Source organism: Dermacentor andersoni, chromosome 3, assembly GCF_023375885.2.
Source record: "Dermacentor andersoni chromosome 3, qqDerAnde1_hic_scaffold, whole genome shotgun sequence".
NCBI lineage: Eukaryota > Metazoa > Arthropoda > Arachnida > Ixodida > Ixodidae > Dermacentor > Dermacentor andersoni.
Window position 1 is genome coordinate 45531454 of NC_092816.1, and position 18919 is coordinate 45550372.

The 18919-nt window shown below is 48.4% G+C and overlaps 2 protein-coding genes across 2 annotated transcripts in view; one reads left to right on the forward strand and one right to left on the reverse strand.

Moving 5' to 3' along the window:
• The window catches only part of LOC126516248 (uncharacterized), a 127116-nt gene extending 121358 nt beyond the window's left edge, over window positions 1-5758 (reverse strand). The window contains exons 1-4 of the mRNA XM_055064095.2: window positions 5573-5758; window positions 3698-3834; window positions 1715-1825; window positions 1404-1512 (exon numbers count right to left, since the gene is read on the reverse strand). The gene's annotated coding sequence lies outside the window, so the exon portion shown is untranslated. The remainder of the gene's footprint in view (window positions 1-1403; window positions 1513-1714; window positions 1826-3697; window positions 3835-5572) is intronic.
• Window positions 5759-18464: 12706 nt separating this feature from the next.
• The window catches only part of LOC129381301 (uncharacterized), a 181023-nt gene continuing 180568 nt past the window's right edge, over window positions 18465-18919 (forward strand). Inside the window, exon 1 of the transcript XR_011893363.1 lies at window positions 18465-18538. The gene's annotated coding sequence lies outside the window, so the exon portion shown is untranslated. The remainder of the gene's footprint in view (window positions 18539-18919) is intronic.

The following is an 18919-nucleotide window of genomic DNA, read 5'->3' on the forward strand; positions in this document are numbered from 1 at the left end:
CTTCAAACAACAATTCTGCCTACTACAGGTGTATCATTAAGTAATCATATCCATCCAATATCTGACAGCGTTACAATTTTGGGTGCCATTTTATACAAGCTGTATAATACGCATGGTTAGCTGAGTTTTAAGATAAATTTCATTTTGTACTCACATTATCATCAAAACACGCAGCTATTTTCAACCTCATATCTCATATTCTTCGCTCGTTGCATATCATTGTTACATACATTGCCATTTATCATACTCTAAGCAGACGCTGCGCAGACGAGGTGGCGCGGATGAGCACATCTCGATGGGCACTCGGCGATCCTATCAACTAAGAATTTGTGCAGCTTCCACAGTGCTGCAACAAGCCAGCTATATTACTCCTGAGCGCCAGTGTTACATCCAGTGTTTATTTATTTATTTACAGAATACTGCAGGCAGCAATGCTGCCCAATCAGGAGAAGGAATACAAAAGATGCTTTTTCAACATATTTTCAAGTGAAACATGAGATGTGCATTCAACAATACGTTCTGCTAAATGATTCCATTCTTCGCTCGTAAGTGGAAAAAAATTATTTCTGAAAGATTTTAGTGCTTGCAAAGTATGACTGGACTACTTTAGAATGGAAAATGCGCGACGACCTTTGTAGAGCATGCGTAATATATGTGGCATCCGTTACAGGAAGTACCCCGGCGTAAAACAATTTCGTGTTACAATGTACTTGTTGCATGTGGCTACTATTCGCCAGTCACGCAGGCGGAGGACAAAGCCGGTCCGCACCACGCAGCATGGTCAGACTGGATCGCATGAGCGCGAGGACGCACACGGCCCTGTCGGGCACAAAGCAAACGCTGCGCAATATGCACTACATCTGCATGTAGCTGCGGTCTGCTACGTAGCGCAGATACGGCAGGGTACCCCGACGAGTCCACTGGCTCAGCGCTGTGCTGCTCGCTCATGACAACCGCGTTTGGCTTACGTTTGGCGCGTCGCAGGCACCAAAATCGGGGGCAGTGGCGTCTACATTAACATCCCAATTCAAACGTGAACTGCGCGCCATGGTGACATACAGACAGCGGTGCCTTGTGAGCACGCCTCGCTCTGTCGTAACCTTGGCAGTGAAAGGCATTGAAGGAGGAGCGGAAGCACCGCGAACGCCGCGCTTGATTGCCAATAAATCCTCTTCTGGTGAAACGCATCGAAGTACTTTTCATGACAAAGTGTTTATTAAATAGCCTATTTTAACTTCCAATGCTTTTCTCCACTTCTGTAAAAATGTAAGTGGATCAGGGCCCGCTTAGGTGCCTCCGAATTCGTAAACTTTACGTAAAATTGGTAGAGTTGATATATACATTAACAGCTTGTGACAAAAACCAAGGAAGTGTATTTGAATTAACAGAAAGCAATCACTTACTGCTTTTTTGTAGTCTTCGTTCATCTGTGCCACAATTTGCTGGGTTGGCACAATCGATCTCAAGCAGTCTGCTGCAAAAATATCACCTGGATGCGTCATCTTGGAGAACCTGCGTGGCAGTGGTTCACACTGATTATTCGCCTAGCGATGCCCGCGGTGTCGACAGCGGATTTTTCGCGACACTGAGCCTTTAGCGTACATGACAGGAGTGTGGCGCAAAGATGACCCGAAAAGCTCTTTTTTATATACCCAAACAGCTTGTGACGGAAACTGAGAAAGTGTATTCGAATTAAGAGAAAGCATTCACTTACCCCTTGGGTGGCCTCCTTGTCATTGGTTTGGTTGATATGTTCATCATCACGTCTGATTTCTTCTTGGAGTGTTATCTTATATTCATAGCCCAAAGGCATCTTCTAGCTGTACTGGAAAAACATGGTGAGACATATTCAAGCCGGGACATACCTAAAGGGTTCCTGAGCCTCCCCTAGGGCTCGCTGAAAAAACAATCAGCGGATAGCATACGTTTCTGTGAACACCCCAGCCAAGTTTTGGTTTTGCGCGGCGCGTGGAGTTCACAAGCCGAGCGCGAAGTCGCCTTTCTCTCAAGCGCTCTCTTTTACAGCGATGGCTTTAGGGCCTCGTTACGCCGAAAACCCGGCGTTGGCCGTGCGCCGACCTCGAGCACAAACTTCCGTACATATTTAGGTATATTTATGCCATATCCCACGCCTTGCTATATGACATGCGGCATGTGCGAGTTATATTGTCGCATCATTCTAGTACTAAAGTTGCTCATACCTGGTCTTACATTCTGACAACGTTATTCGTCGGAATTTTGAGAACGATAGTCAAGAAACCGATGTCGTAAGAACAAAAAACCGTCAGCGCATGCTTTTAAAGCGAAGCTTTCTTTACTTCTTTCTGCGACTTTCCCGCTGCTGCAACACTGCTGCTGTGGTCTTGCATGCCGCCTTAACGCCGGCCACGTCAAGACGCAGATCAGACGCACGCCTTAAACTAACGCCGGCCGCGTTGGGACGTGGCTGAGGTGTGGCCTTGTCAGAAAATCATGAAACGCATACACCGCCGGCGTTCTGTTTCACGACAGACGTTTATGAGCTGTAACTTTCAAAATTCCGAGGGGTAACTTTGTAAAGAATGTAAGACAAGGTATGAGACACGTGGAGTGCCTGTGTGGTTGTGGTTCAGACTGATTATTCGCCTAGCGATGCCCGCGGCGTCGACAGCGGATTTTTCGGGACAATCGGCCGTTAGCGCACATGACAGGAGTGTGGCACAAAGACGACCCAAAAAGCTCGTATCAACATTTACGGCGCATCGCCTGTGAATAATGCCCTCTGGACGCCGTACTAGGCGCGACCACCCACAAATGGAGTGCGGGAGTTGCGGCGCTTGTCTCCGTGCACATTGCAGCAGCAAGGACAGCGAAGGGAGCAGGCGGAGAGAATGTTAGCGAGAAAATAGAGAAAAAGCAGGCAGTTCTGCGACGCACAACGCTACAACCCACAATGGCGCCAAAGCGTGCACTGAACGCCGAGGAGACGAAGGCTTGCAGAAAGCGTCGAGCAGAGCAGCCAGGGTAACATTGCATATCACATCACGACTGTCGTATGCGGTCAATATATCACCGCTAATCAACGCAAACAGCAGACAAAGCTTCGCTTACATCGATTCTCTCATTGCGTAGGATACGCATATTTTTACAGGGCCCCGAAACGTTACGGCTCTCCCGGCGAACTGCATAGGTTAAGGACAAAGAGGCTGCCCTCGCGTTTCTTGGTTGGCGTTAATTTCAATGAGGACGTGTTCTCTGTGACACGCCGCGACATCATGCACGAAAAAGTCGCAGTTTTGCCCAAAAGGCGAAGCAACAATTGCGATAGCAAATTAGTATACATAGCTATATTAGCAAGGATAGTAGATTTATCGGCCGTATAAACTTGTAAACACTGGCTTACTAACTATAAATTAACAAGCACGGCGTCAGATGTTTTTTTTTTTTAGTTTTCATGCCGCGTTACATTGGCAGTTTCATTTCATTTTCATTATTTCGCTTGAAAGTCGACCGTCCCGTTATAATCGTGGTCGCGTTACATTCGATTAAATACGGTATGTAACGCCAGCGAGGAATCTACCGAGTAGGAGATGATGGCCATGAATTTTCTGAGCTTTCTACAATAACGGGGAGAGAATCTGTCAGCTGTTCAGCGTCGTGTCTGCCCATCCCCTTAAGGGGATGAGATAGGAATCTGCAAGCTAACGTTGGAACTCACCACAGTACTGAAAAGCTGAATCCTTAGGGATGTAGACACTTGAGCTGGACCCTCCGACAGGCTCGATATTAGTCGTTCCATATCTTCTTTCGGCGCTTTTTCGACCGCTACCGCAGTAGCATCGGGGAGGGCTGATCCTGCACCACGGTGTAAGATATACACTATACTCCGTTTCAGACATCAGGTGAAACGCTCTGCTCGCTACGCAAGAAGTTCGGTGACAAGAACGTATCACTACGCGCTTTGCGTCCGTGCCTCTCTGCGCGCCAAAGCATGCGCATGCTCGTGCGAGCTTGCATGTGAGGCAAAAACCAAAAAGAAACGCAATGAAAAAGAAATTGATGTAAAACAACGCATGAAATAACCGTATATGACAGTTTGTTTCTGAGGATTAAAACGTTTTTCGTACAACACTCAGCCTGTACCAAGAACAGTTCCGCACAATTACGATCAAGAATACAGCGTCGCACCCGAGCGTCTGGGAGGACCACGCATTGCGGCTGGCGGAGACACTTCTTCCGGCCAACGAGGCGTTTTTTTTTTTTTACTTCAATAGCATTTTAAGGTTATGCTGCATCACGCCATTCGCTATCACCCAGGTGGCGTAATCACACATGACCAAGGACCAGGGAAACGCTGAAGTCCCTCGTGCTTGGAAATGAAGTAATAAATCACGGAAAGAACCGATGCCGTTTCGACACTTTCCGTTTGCACTGGAGTAACATGTTGAACTGGCGATGGGCCTTGTTTCATCCATCAAACGGTAGCCAGGTGTCCCTTGATACCGCTGCCAGTTTTGTTCCGGGCGAGACAATTTCTGAAGACGCCAAGTGCCCGCCACAAGCCGCCACAATGGTAACATGGACCTATTTGATGCGTACAAAACGAGCGATTTTCATTCGGCCGATTGCACCGCGTTCGAATGCCGTCCAGCTGACGCGTCGCGCAGGCGTTCGAGAACGCTCGACCACCTCGAGTACGCCTGTCCATCCTGCCGGGCGGGAGGCCATGGCCATATTTACCTGAACGCCGCGCCGCCGAACCGCCATCTTGCGCCGCTCCGACGGGGTGTACGTTCTCGGCGTCGCCCAACGCTTGGTTGGCGTTCTGCGTCGCCGCCAATTCTCGACCGATTTCTTCGGCTTTATCCAAGGTCAAATGTTCTCAGTGAGCCAAAAACTTGTTGGATATGGAGGTTGGCGATTCCATTATTTGATCTCGGATCCGGTCGTCATACGTAGCATCGAATTTGGAAGCGAGCTATTTCTCCTTGAGGGCCGTGACGTGTTCCATGAAACGCTCACCCGGCAGTTGCTGGGGCTTCTGAACAGATGTCTCTGCGCCAGGAGTTTGCCGAGAATAACCGATTCAAGAGCTTCAGCACCTCCTCGTACTTGCTCGTCGTGCACCGTTGCCTCCGTAGTCAACGTACTGGGCGTCTGGGCCGCATTTCGTCATCCCGTTGCAGCGGTAGTTGTCGGCTGTGCCTCAGCCTGTTCTGCCGCGTCGTATTTCATTTAGCCTTCCCTACCCAAAACGCTGATGAGAGCCGACGCTCGACACTCGTCCTCCCATCCGCTCCCGCCCGCCGCTTTAATATGTACCTCGAAATTTTTCTTCCATCTGTACCAAGGAATCAGAGGAGGGCCAGGTAAGTCGAGGACCAGAGGAAGGTTTAAAAAGACGCCATTCTGTAGCGTTGCAAGCAGAAGACTACGGCTAGGGAATCCGAAGGAAGCAGGCAATAGGCGTCTCCGAAGATGACCCCAGACGAAGAAGGCCTAGGCCGACGCCAGCTGAAGCATTCGGAGAAGCTCCGAAGGCATGCGAGGAAAGAGTATAGGAGCGAAGTAGATAAGTAACATTGTCACTTACGGCATTTAGGACAGCAGGTTCTTCTAAATCCTCGTCGCCATTCTGTACCGTCGCACCCAAAGCCGGTCGACGGAGGGGCCTCGCGTCCGAGAGGACGACGCAATGAAGTTCGCGGAGACGCTTGTACCGGGTGAGAGAGCCTGGCCAACGTGGCGTTTATTCGACTTGCATAGCATTTCAAGGGCATGTTCCGTCATGCCACTGGCTATCACACAAGTGGCGTGATCACACCTCATTGGTGGCCCTCAGGTGGCGTGATCACACCTCATTGGCCTATTGAATTCATACAAACGCACAGACATGGAGGTCGTGGCTCCATCATGCGATCGCTGCAGATAATTGTAGCGAGTGATACTTATGATACCAGAGCGCAGCACGAGTCAAGCAAGAACATCAATTTCTAAATGTGGACACAACCACTGCAACACGAAACTCTAGCCTCCACAGCGTTGCACCTGATTTTCCGAGACGGAGTATAGCTGAGGACACTCGCGAGACGCTCTCGACGCGATGAAGTAGCAACAACGCGCGTCCACCGGCCCTGTGAAGGCAGCGGATACCTATCGACGGGACGACGCTTAATTATTTCCAAGAATCAAGCTCAAACCACCCAACACCTACACAAACGCCCCAGAGTTGCAGCGCTTACCTTGAAATGCTCTCCTTGATGAAGCGTCGAGCCTACAGACAGGAGTAGAAGGGTCGTGGAACACGAGCACCGAACAGACGAATGGTTGGTTGCGGCAATGGGGGCTTGCCTCGAGGGCTTGTTCCACGCGCCCGTGCCAGCGCAAGATACGATCTACTATAGATGTATATGTACAGTCCAGCCCACTTATAACAGCCGCAGATATAACGAACACTCGCTTAGTACGAACGAGGGCGGTGCTACCGTCAAAATATATATTGGGGCAATGGCACATTGTCTCACATAGAACGAACTGTTGTGGCCTCAACACTCGGTTAGAGCGAACGCGAAGCTGTCGGGCCCCTGTAGTTGACCGAGCCGGCGGTGTTTGGTGCGGTTTCGCTGGACTGCGAACCCGCGGCAGGCGAATTTCGCGCACTTTGTGTTCCCCTGACACGACGCGAACACAGAGCGCACAAAGCGTCCCCCGGCGCTCCTTTGCGGGTAAAATAAAGTAAAAAAAGAAAAAGCGCTTCCGCTTTATGGCGGGTTTTATGGGCCCAGGCACCGAGGACGTCTTAGACCACCCACCGGAAGGCCGGTCGCGCGAGGACTTGTGGCAACGCGTCCTTGACACGCAGCTGGCCGGACCTGACGTTACCTGGGACGATTTCGTTTCTGCTGATGACGACGCCGACATTGCGGAGCCATGCACTGACGAAGCTATTGCGCGTGAAGTGCGAGCCTTTCCTGACTGCCCAGAGACCGACGAGGACGATGACGAGGATGCTGCTCTACTGCCGGTTGCTGTGAACGCTTCAACCGCGATCGGTTACATCGCGTCGCTTAAGGCACTCGTGTGCAGCAGAGGCCTTGGTGATGAACATATTACCGCGCTGGAAAAATTACAAACGGCAGTGATGCGATCAGCTTTGAAGAAGCAGACATGCATCACGGACTTTTTTCAAAAATAAAGTGAACTTTCGTCTCGCTTGCTCTTTTTTCCCGTATTATAGGTGGTCCACTTAGTACGAACTTTGGATACAACGAACAAATGCCACGTGACGATCAAGTTCGTTATATGTGGACTGGACTGTAGAGCCTAGATGTTAGCGATGATGATGACGATGATGAAGCTTCAATTAATGCCGCAAACCAATGGGGTGATAGGCCACGAACCGGGTGGTACTACGATTGAAAAATGAAATAATTTAGTTAATAAATCAGTGATTAAATAAATAGTAAAAAAGGAAAATAAATGAATAATCGAAGACAAGAAATAAACCGATAGTAAATGAAATAAAGTAGTCTACAACGAGGTAGTCACCACTGCGTAGACAGGGATATAGTAAGGCAAACCTATTAAAAAAATACATAAAGGATAGAAGTAAAAATGAGCAAGTAAAATTTCGAATAATAATATTATTAATATAGCTGTGAATTTGTGTTCTTACTTTGAATTTTTTTTATTTATAGCTTACTCAATGAGAAATATATCAGTCATGACAAACTAGAAATATTAATAAGGTAATCTTGTGTCACAGAGGAAATTCTAACTGGCTCGGCAAGCGTTCCTGTGCCTGTGTCCTGATACCGCTGCTGCAAGTGAAGGTATAACAGTATTGCATAAAGGCCGTCCTAGATTTCGAAGGGGAAGTTGTGAACATCGTTTTCGATGAGTAGAAAACCGCCGACATGATAACAAAATGTGATCGATGGATTCCGGCTCATTTTAGAGGTAGCATAAAGGGGATACTGCCAGACCACATCTGTGCCAGTAAAAATCAAGCGGTGGAATACGGCAACGCAGCCTTGTATATGATACTTTGAATTGCCAGTTAGAATACCATTGTCGGTTCCAAGAATAACTTGTATGCATCAAGTACGCATATGTTGTTAATGAGAGTTTCTTTTTGTCTTTGGTCAAAGAAAACTGCCTATATTTGGCTGCAGTGAAATGCGCAGTTGCCGGCAGGACAGATGTACTCCATTCTGGCGGACTGGCCAAGAACCGGGTAGAGCAATATAGAAATAAGCAAAATATTTATAAATCATTGTAACAAGATTTGTGAATGGGTATATGCGAAATATTAGATAGATATTAGCGCATGATTTTAATAGAATGAAGGAATAAAAGAATAAAAAGAATACCTAATCGATTTTGTAGAAATAAGGAAACCTCCTGTTCTGATTCTATAGCCCAAATCTTTCTGCTCTTACAACGAAGTCCTGGATGGTATCGCCAACCTTCCTTTCGTTGTGCCCAAGGGTCGAGGCCCCACAAAATAGTCAATTTTGAGCATTTATGTCTGATCTAAGAAGGCGTAACGGTGTTTCTGATGCTGGTTCTTGCAATTCAGAATGTCTTTGACAATCAATAAGGAAAACGATGTAATGTTTCATGTTTCCCGCAAGAGATAGAGTTCGGTGAGGGATCTAGACCCCAGAACGACTACACAGGTTGTCCTGCATAACTTGAGCCAAGGTTTTAAAAATGAAAGGCACTCCGGAAGCAAGTTGAACCATATGCCTAACGTTGGCACTGGCCTAGAGTTACTCAGGCTACTCTTGATTTTCCCCTTAACTAAAGGATCTGTTATGTTTAATCAATCAACTTTTTAAGTATTGGCTGCAGACCCCAAGGGTGGTACGCAAAGCTGTAGAGCACCTTGAGAAACCTCTCAGTGAATTGTTTCCTACACGATATATCTCACATGTTCCTTTTTTCCACGTTTGAAAGAAAGCCCGTGAGATATCAAAAAAATGCCACGTGATGGGGCGCTTGCGCACATACATGGAGAATATCTATGCTTGCGCAGTGTTAATGTGCTGCCCTCAAGCGTGCGATGGATGACCAAGGTCGGCTGGCAGCGAGACTGACCCGCGACAGGGCGTTATGCCTGGTGTAGGTATCTGGGCATGGGGCTCTGATCGCATGACGGTGCAAATGTATGCTGCTGGCTGAGCGTTGTCCAAGCGATAAAGCGGCTAAGGCCACGAAAAAGAAAAGACGAAAGGAGGATTTTGATTCTGCTTGAAAGAAGAGCGAAAAGCGTGGGAACGATGAAAGGCGATGAGGGTTGCTGCAATTTTGCCTTTGTGCACAAATGACCTTGTAGTAGTTTTCGAATTGAAGACGTAAGTAAGACGTAGAATTGAAGACGTAGGTAACTTAGAACTCATGCTTTGACAATGCCCCGCGTTACGCGACGGCGTCACGTCGTACAAACGGGAGGATGCCCTAAGCAGCCGTGATCCTGAAGCACAGAAACGGGCTGTCCATCGGGCCCGCGATGCGGCAGAGAGGCTCGGCCTTTCTGGACCGACGTGACAGCGGCCCGCTACGTGCTGACACGCGTTCCGAAATATCAGAATAAAGGTTTACCATACCACGCCATCAACAACATTTCTTTCTCGGACAAGGAGACTGACGGGCAAGTATCATAATTTATTTTCCTAATGTCTGCAGCGTACTCAATTTCTGTGGTGAGCTGGTCATTGTTTACGGCCAGTGAATGAGGGCAGTCAAACAGGCTTGCATCCGCAGCGTGCGCAATGCGCGGCAAGGTCGCCTGATAAGGCTAGTTTCTCAACTTTACACCAGTGCTCACGTAATCGCTCGTTGATGCACCTGCCTCTCCGTCCCGCATACTCCTTGGCACAGGCAAACGAGAGTGTGATAAAGAGTACGTCGCCGTCCTTCCGCGCTACTGTGTAGGGCCCTAGCAACTAGCCCACCATGCAAGCTGTCCTTTTGAAAGCCACCATCACTGGTGGTCCCGGCAGTTTACGATTTGGAGCAATTTTTCGGAGTAAGAAAAATGACGTTGTAGCGCAGTTTAGGAGAAGCCAAACCTGCACTTTGGAGCAGTTCTGGAGGGCAAAATTTTGCCTTTTTGGAACACTTGGAGTAATCTGTAGCCAATTGGCGAAGCTTGTTATTGCTGTGCAATCAGTAAGTGCTGCTGAACAGTGAAGCAAGACAATGTCAACAACGACCAATTAAATTAGGCTTGCCTTAATACCGCGGACGGCATACCGTGCACAGTATGTTGCAAACCTAACCTCTTTTTTTTTGACTTTGCAAGGAACCTAGTATTGTAAACAATTAAATAAAACAAATATATCCACCGAACCTTCCCTCCGCCCAGCGACAAGCTGGTCAGGGCGCAGGCGGCGGCCTTCAGACAACTGCAGACGCTCATGTACCCTAACCCAACACAATACCACAGGCTCTGCCCAGGTATATACCCGACAAATGTACGCAAGGTCTGCCACACTGATATAGCCACTTTAACTCACATGCTCTGGCACTGTAACAAAAACCCGCACGGTGATAACTCCGGAACCCTTCCGCCGTGGCGGGCCGCTCTCTTGCGCAGCCGCCGACTCGGTGACCTGGCTGGACGCACAGCTCTAGAGATGCCACAACTCTCCGAATTTGTATATACGCATCTCTTCCTTATATCATCATTATTAATGACCCCTTTTTCTCCCCGTCCCTATTCCCCAGTGTAGAGTAGCAGGCCAGAGCAAGTTACTGCTCAGGCCGACCTCTGCCCTTCTGTAAATAAATGTCTCTCTCTCTCTCGACTCGTCGACCAACTTTGGGCCGTCCAGCAGGCCCGCGAGGCGACAGCGATACAACACCTCGACTTCCCCACGTGGTATATTTAAGGCACTGTAGGGGAAAGCTCTGCAGGACTATAAATAATGTTGTTACCAACAAAATATCCGCCGGGGAGCAAGACAGACATAAAATTACAAATGTGCTTGAACAAGTTGCGCCATCAGGCACAAGAGAAGTGATGACAAATTTTATGAGCATTCAAATGACAGATGAGCTTTGAGACGCTTTACAGCACTAAACAAAATGCGTATTACGCCCAATAACAATGCTAGAAGCTCACCGCAAACAAGATACACATAGTGTCTTGTAGGCCGGCGTGGTGGACAGCCGAGTTAGGCAGGCCCGTTCCTGAGCCTCGGCTATCTCCTTCGTGGTGTCGTGTGTGCCGAGCCGGAGGAGCTCTTCGGTATGCCCTAGGGACCTCTTGACGAATTTTCTAATGAGAGCTCGAATTTGGTCGGGGAGCACCTGAGATCGATGGGTAGCTGGTACTGCTCCGTGACGTCAACGGCCACTTGCATGGCGCTTTCCACCTGCCCTTCGTTACCACAGGTGCACCAGATCGTGATATCGTCGGCGTAGATGGTGTGTTTGATATCTTGATCTTGGGCCAGGTTCCTCGAGAGGCCCACCATGCGGATGTTGAAGACAGTGTGCAAAATGACTGAGCTTTGCGGCGTGACCCGTGGGCCTAGGAGCACCTCGTCGGAGACAAAGTCGCCGATCCGCAGCTTCGCTTTCCTCCTCGTCAGGAACAAACGGACGTAGTTATACAGTCTAGGCCCCAGCTCGAGGTCCGCGACGGAGACCAGGATGTATTCGTGGAGAACGTTGTCAAACGCGTTCTCGAGGTCGAGTCCGAGCAGCACCCTGGTGTCCTTGGTATTGTCATCGGTGATTTGACGTTTGATCATCCTCATGGTGTCCTGCGACGAGCAGGTGCCACGGAAGCCAATCATGTTGTTCGTATAGACGTGTTTGTCTTCGAGATACCTGCTTAGTCTGTTGAGGGCGACGTACTCCTCCACCTTTCGGGCGCAGGACGTGAGAGAGATAGGTCGGAGATTGTCCAAGTTTGGAGCCTCACCGGGTTTCGGGATCAGGACGATGTTGGCGGTCTTCCATTGCTCTGGGATGCTGCTGTTTTTCCACGTCCGTTGATCTTCTCGGTGAGGTACTGGATTGAACGGTTGCCAAGGTTCCGCAGTATCTTGTTGGTGAAGCTGTCGGCACCCGGCACAGAATTGCCGTTGAGCGCAAAAATGGCTCTTCTAATTTCCCCCACGGTGACGTCTTCTTCCAATACCGCACGGGCCGAGCCGAGGTAGTCAGGAAACCGGAATTCCTCGTCCCCGTGCTTTAGGGGCAGGTACTTCTCTATCAGCTTGGCAACCAGCTCGTCACTGGAACAAGATCTGGTAGCTTCGTGCAAGGCTCTGGCGCACGTGTCTCTGATTGGATCCGGTGCTGCCTTCGGTAGGGAAGCGTTGGAACATGTCCCAGGACTTGCCGTTACACATCTGCCCCTTGATCGAGTCGCAGATCTTGTCCCATTGCTACTTGTCGAGGGTCCAGGGTCCGACAGTGATCGATGGCTTTGTCGAGTCGTGACAATTGCCTCTTCCCGCTCTTGATATGCTTCACTGCATTACTTTGTGTAGGCTTCACCGCCTTACATTTGTGTATTAAGCCAAAGACGACTTTCGGGAACAAACATTATGCAACGTGTCGTGCTTTCCGAGCTTCGAAGCCATTGGCGAGGATTACAAAAGTAGAGTTGGCGCTTTTGCTAATGGGGGCGAAGTGTTTTAATTAAATGCCCCGAACAGGAGTATTATGCAGGATGCGCCGAGTTTCTCGTTCCCAAGAGTTTTACCCGAGTTTCCCCCGTGACGCAGATTGCATGAAACGCGGGGAAACAGCAAGCAAAAAAAAAAAAAAGTCGTGAAATGGCCTCCTATAACAACATTGGCGCACCCTGATTCCACGTTTCAAGCATAGGAGGCTTCGCAACGAAACGCGCCAGCGCCGCGTATTGTTGTCAACGTATTAGCTCGTTTAGCAATACCGTGATTGTCCCGCTTTCTATCTGGACACTTGCCGTGAGCCGCATGCCACGCCTTTCTCTGGTGCGGCCGTGGCGTGCCTCTTCTTTCCGGCATTATTGTTCTACCCTCCGTCGAACGCGAACAGTAAACATGCGGCGCATTTTTGCACCGACACTTTCCCTCAATCGAATACGTTAAAATACCACAAATAAATTAACACGCATTTTCTTTCCTGAAGTATCTGTTTTTGGATTTGAATGCTATAAATTTCTTATGACAACCGGACATCGAGCGAGTTATTACATCTTGCACTTTTTTCCGCGAGTGTTGACAGTGAGGCGAAAGCTTATAAGCGAATACATCCTATAGAGGGTCGCACGCACGAGGGAGTTCATACGGTGAGCAGTCGCAAGTGGCGCTGCCCAACTGCAGGCATAAATAAAGTTGTCTCCAATCCAATCCAATGTCCATTATGGGAATGGCAACGCAGCGCCGCGGAATGGCTGTTCACTGCAGTCGCTTCACTGAGGCTATTACGGCCGCCGCTTTAACAACTAAAAGTGACATGTCACTTTAGCAGTGTTCACAGCACTCAGTGACATAACACTCCAGCAGTGTTCCTAGGTTTTGCTATATATGGCCAAACTGGGCTACAGAACAAAAAAATTTTGCCCTCTACTTGGGCGAGTTGGCTATGTGGCTATATTTGGGCTACTGAAAATCTGAACCTTGGCTTTGTTTGGGCTGTACGTGGGCGCCCTAACCCACGCTTTAGAGGCAGCCCTCACTGAGTAGAAACAAATTTCGAAGGCCATGTTTTAGATGGCTGAGCCGGCAGCGGGGCTGTGCTTGTGTGCGTGCGCGCGAAATGCCCCCACTCCCCCCAGTGCAACGCTGTCCGAGCCGATGGCTTTGATCTTTGATGCACTTAAAGTTACGCCGCGCTCCACCGTGCTACCATCTGCACCAGCAACATCGTCTCGTCTTCGCCTCATCAGTTTCAATCATCAGATACCCGATCGCCGGGCATCAGAAAGAGCCTGGGAGTAGAGGCTGTTTCACAGTACACTGTGCTAACATGGCTATGCGCAAAAAGTGAGAGAACTAAAACAAGGTCGGGAAATCATGGCGCCGGCATGAGAGAAGGAAAGCGCGGATCGATGACACGCTCTAGTGAGTTCATGGCCACCGCTTCTGGGTGAAGTATCGCGCCAGGTACCGCTTTCGACTTGCTCCTCGTTTCGCGCGGCAGGATTTACTGCCATTTTCCTTCACCTGCGAGACGAATTTTAACGCGGTAGCGCTAAGGGCTCGACAGAAAATCCGTTGTAGGAAATCCGGCGTCGGCGTCCCAGTGCGTATAAGAAAAAATGATCCCGAACCACGCAGGCCTTCCGTCTGCCAAATTACCCGGATGTACCGAGAGCAAAGGTGCAGACTGCCAGAACCGCAACCCAAACTCATCAGGCAACAACAGACGATCCTGCGTCGAGCGCAGGCGGGATCACTTGCGCATCCCGTGCTGATGAACTGCATGTATCCTACGGAATACGATATGCTCTCTTCTTTTTGCAGAAGAGAAAAGGGCACCCTGCCCCACGTCTTGGCAGATTGCATAGAACTCAAGACACCCCCTCCTAACCTTCCCACCAACACCCTCAATCCCCAACCCCTTGACCGATGGGAGACCTTGTTATCCATCCCCGCCCTACCGATTCAGGTCGCACTGACGGACAGGGGCCAGGAGCTGCTGGGAACATATGGGTCCCGTAACTAGGGAACCACCCCGTCTGGTGCCTGCGTGCACCACCTGTTTATTTCGGGCCCTGTAAATGTTGCTTCTTCATCATCATTCCGCCTGGGGCATAGGTGTTGGCCTTACACACAACCCACTGACATAACAGCGTCGGATTGTTATTGAATATATAAGGAAACATATTTCTGTTGCGTGGAAATTCAAACACAAAGCCATTTTCCAGCTGCCGTTTGAGGTCTGGCTTGCGGCGAATTCGGCAGATCGCACCGGCACGCACCAGGCTGCCCTGGGGCGAGGATGGCTGGACGAAACGGCGCAGTGGGGCGCCCCAGTGTGAAGCAGTGCAAATCGCCGAATTCGGCATTAGTGGGAACGCCGCGCTCAATTCCTTGTTGCGCCATCCGGATAGCGCTCGCATGCGCGGCAGCGGTGGCGCCCGCCGTGCGGGGAAAAGACAAAAAATAAAAAAGAAGCAGAAAGCTCACTTTCGTGCATAGCGAGCCGCCAGCGTTCGCAGACAAACAACACGGGTACATAAGCTGCAGTCGCCGGTAAGACTAAGATGTAGTCCGGGATCCCTTAATGCTATCGCGTTCCACTCTTAAAGGCGAAGCTTCCTCCAAGGTTTTTTCTTCGTGCTTACATTCGAGATTCATTTCGATAGGTTCGCCTTCTGCAGCGATTCGCCAGAACTTGAGTTTCCTGGGCCAACCAAAAAGTGTTCTTTGTGCAAGCATGTTGAAGCTGTTTATCTCAACGGTTGAGCGTCACGGCATCAGGGACGTACGGCGGGTTGCGCAGAAAGGTATTGCCGGAGTCGCATGCGAAAATGCATATACTAATAAAACTGCAAATAAAAATGTCTATATTTGGCTGCAATTTTTTTTGCTCTTTTTTTGCGTTTGGCTACATCTGGGCTACAATTTCTCCAGCTTCGGGCTACGCCGCCTTGTCCTACCTGATAACACTGCACTCTAGCCGTAGAGACGGGAGCTACCATGGAGTTGGGACCAACATAGGGTTTCCTACAATACACTCGAAGGAACTCTGGAGCTGCAGTCGTTGTCCTACCCTGGGAATGATGGGGAGTTCATGGATTTGTCTGATCTTCGTGCTTGCGGATTCAGACGTTCTTGAGGCTTTGTATATTACAATTTATATGCCTTCATTGTATGCCTACAGAGTATAGAGCTAACAAGAGGTGGTGAAAGTGCCGAGAAGGAGCGACAGGTGGGCCACTCCCACTTCCCCTCCCTCTCTCGCACCCTTCAATGTGCAACCCTTTGCATAACTACCCTACGCACACATTACAGGGAGCTCAGCCAGGAGAGGTAAAATGTTACTTGGCCATTACACGTTCATTTGGTGGAAGAAGGTCGCGTCTGAAGGGAAAGTAAAGAGCTATGCTAACTTTGTTTACACTAATAAAGTATACCTTTAGCCTTTTATGTTCGTTGATTTAGTGGCAATTGCTTTATTATTAGAAAAGTAAATGACTTTCCATTTCCTAATATTGTGTTAAATCCTCAGCGCCGGCAGGCCAGTGTGATGCCACGGACCTGAATTTTTTTTTTTTTCATATTTCGAGCGTTGTGGCCCCGTAAATATTCTCGAAACTCGTTTATTTCAGCAAGATGTCTACCAACTGGGAAAACCGGGAATTCTCAGGAATATTGAATAGTCTAAATATACTCAGGTAAAACTCAGGGAATTGGCGCTTCTATCAGGGAAAATTAGCTGTAATTTTATTGAAAGAGAATGAAAGTCGCAGTAATGCTGGCTAGCGTAACACAGAGGGATCGTAACGAATCGTCTTTTGACGCCGAGTCGTCGGCTGGAGGAGTTGCCAGTGTACAGTCAATGGCCGACTTTCCGGACGCCCGACGGCTCCGCGGCACCATCACGTACCCCAAGAGTCAATGTCTAAGAACGTCTGAAATTTCGGACACAAGAGCCCTTCGCCTCAGATTTTCTTGACTTCTTGCCGTTACTAAAGGTCCGAAACGGCATTAATCAAAGACGCCACTGCCGCCGTTTTGATTTCGTCACCGCCGTGGTAAACGCTAAGCCTAGCTGCTTCAACGTTCACTATTAAGCTTCTTGCCCTTCCGTGCCGTGTTTTTCATTGAAAGAATTCGCCGCTGTAAGCAATGGCACCGATTCCGTCTTTGTGGTCCTTGCGATTGGCTTCGAAGCTCGGAAAGCACGGCGCGTTGCATAATGCTGGTTCTCAAAAGTCAGCTCCGCCTCAGTACAATAATGTCGAGCGGCGAACCACAACAAGCGTGGGAAGGGGCAACTGCCACCGGACACAGTATCTATTCCTTAATTATACGCGCGTCCATCTGCCATCTCCTGTCGCCGTCCGAGCACCGATATGCCTAATAAGTGTGCTGGTAGGACATTTCGGATTGGCCTGTGGTGATTTGAGCCTTTAATGGCAGTAAAAGACATGCATTTATTTCTGCCTGATTTTGCGGACGTTTTCGCGGCCCTTAGAGAGTGAGAAAAATCGGCCGTTGACTGTACAGCTGACGAAGAGGATGCTTCAAATGGTCCATGAGGAGGATGTGTGGTGGAAGAAGGACGAGAACAGAAAGGATTTATGCATTGAAGAATGAACGGGAAAGTAAGCCTGCCACCGTATCTTTCAAGGAGCTTTAGCTAAAAAACAAGTTGTTGGCTGACGCCAGAATGCAGGTGTCCCTTATGCAAACCGAAATAAACTCTTTAAAGCAGTGAAACACAACACTCAGATGTTGAGCGCCGCCAGAGAGTATGTCAGGTCAGTTGAGGTTGACACACCAGCTGTTGAGAATATCATTTATAACAAAGTTCGCGGCTCACATCAATGAGCTTGCTATAAATTGATAAAAATAGCTCATATTACCTTCAGTCACGGCGTCCACATTTGTACACGCGAGCTATGTTTGCCATTTCTGTGCAGTGGTAGCAAGGAATAGAGCATAAACATTAGGCTTACGGCAAATTGAACATTCTGATAACCTAAATTACTTCCATTTTGCTTCCCGGTCATATTGACCATTACGGAGTATCGCTTTGGTGAGGGCACTACCATGTTTTATGTGACGCTTGATGTTGAGCATGTCGGTAGCAAGCTTGAAATATATATATATATTTTCTTTCTTCAAATGCTTGAGGCTAAAGAATAAATTGTGCAGGTAATTCAAGCGGCGGATTTAATTCTTTTTATGAAGAGACGTAGCATAACTAGTTACTCTGTAGTTATAGTGACTAATCAGAAAATGCTCAAAGAGCCATTCTATCCCCTTTATTTGCTTTCAGTGGAGTCTCAAGCACCACTTATGTTTCACACCTATGTATCGGCAGTCGATCACAATTCGTGACTGAAGTGGATAATCGAAAACATTTGTTTAAGTATGCATCTCCCTTTTCTTCGTATTTGAGAATGCTCCACTCGATTTGCAATGAGTTTTACCATTTCTTTTCAGATATATTTTATTCGGTGTGGATTTTACTAACCATGCTTCATATTTTAAAAAATAAATAAATGATACTCCTTACCTTACAAGCTGGATTGTTGTTTTTTAGCATGCTTACTAGAGAGTGACATCATGTAGTGTCAGCCTGTCTTGACGTAAAACAATGTTCTGTGTCACTCAGGCTATTTTGCAAAGGCAGTCAAGGAAAACCTGGAAAACTCAGGGAATTTGGAAATGTCAACTTGGTAGACACCCTGTTTTAGGGTTTGGCTCCTTTAGAATTCGATGTAATCCAACTTGACTGATAAACAATTAAGCATGAGCAGACGCCATCGAAATCTGCTACATCACAGACCTATCTTCTGCAGGGACCTCGAAGCGGCATCGCCAAACGTGTTTCCCTCTTGCGTATTTTGTGGCTTACCAAGCCTCTTCCCAGGGTAAGATTGGCTTTCTTTTGTATTGTAGAAGGGCAGTATACACTGGGCTAAGCTGTGCAAGGAAACACATTCATGCAGAAGAAGTGACAAGGCAGCTACCGATTTTTCATTCAAGTCTATTAGCACATGCAGTTCCGTTAATTCGACCCGGCCGGGACCGACGAAACTGATCGAATTATCCGGTGGGCAGAATTAAAAAATATGCTGAAAAAAACGCCACCACACCACTCATTCAAATGACAGTGTTTGCCTGATTCTAATACGCCCAAGAATCAAACTTTTTACGTGTCCAAAGCAGAAAGACTAATGTAGAAGTGATATTAAAGCTCCTAAGCAAAGTAGAAGTCCAACGCGCACCCGATATTTTAGCGAAAAAAAATT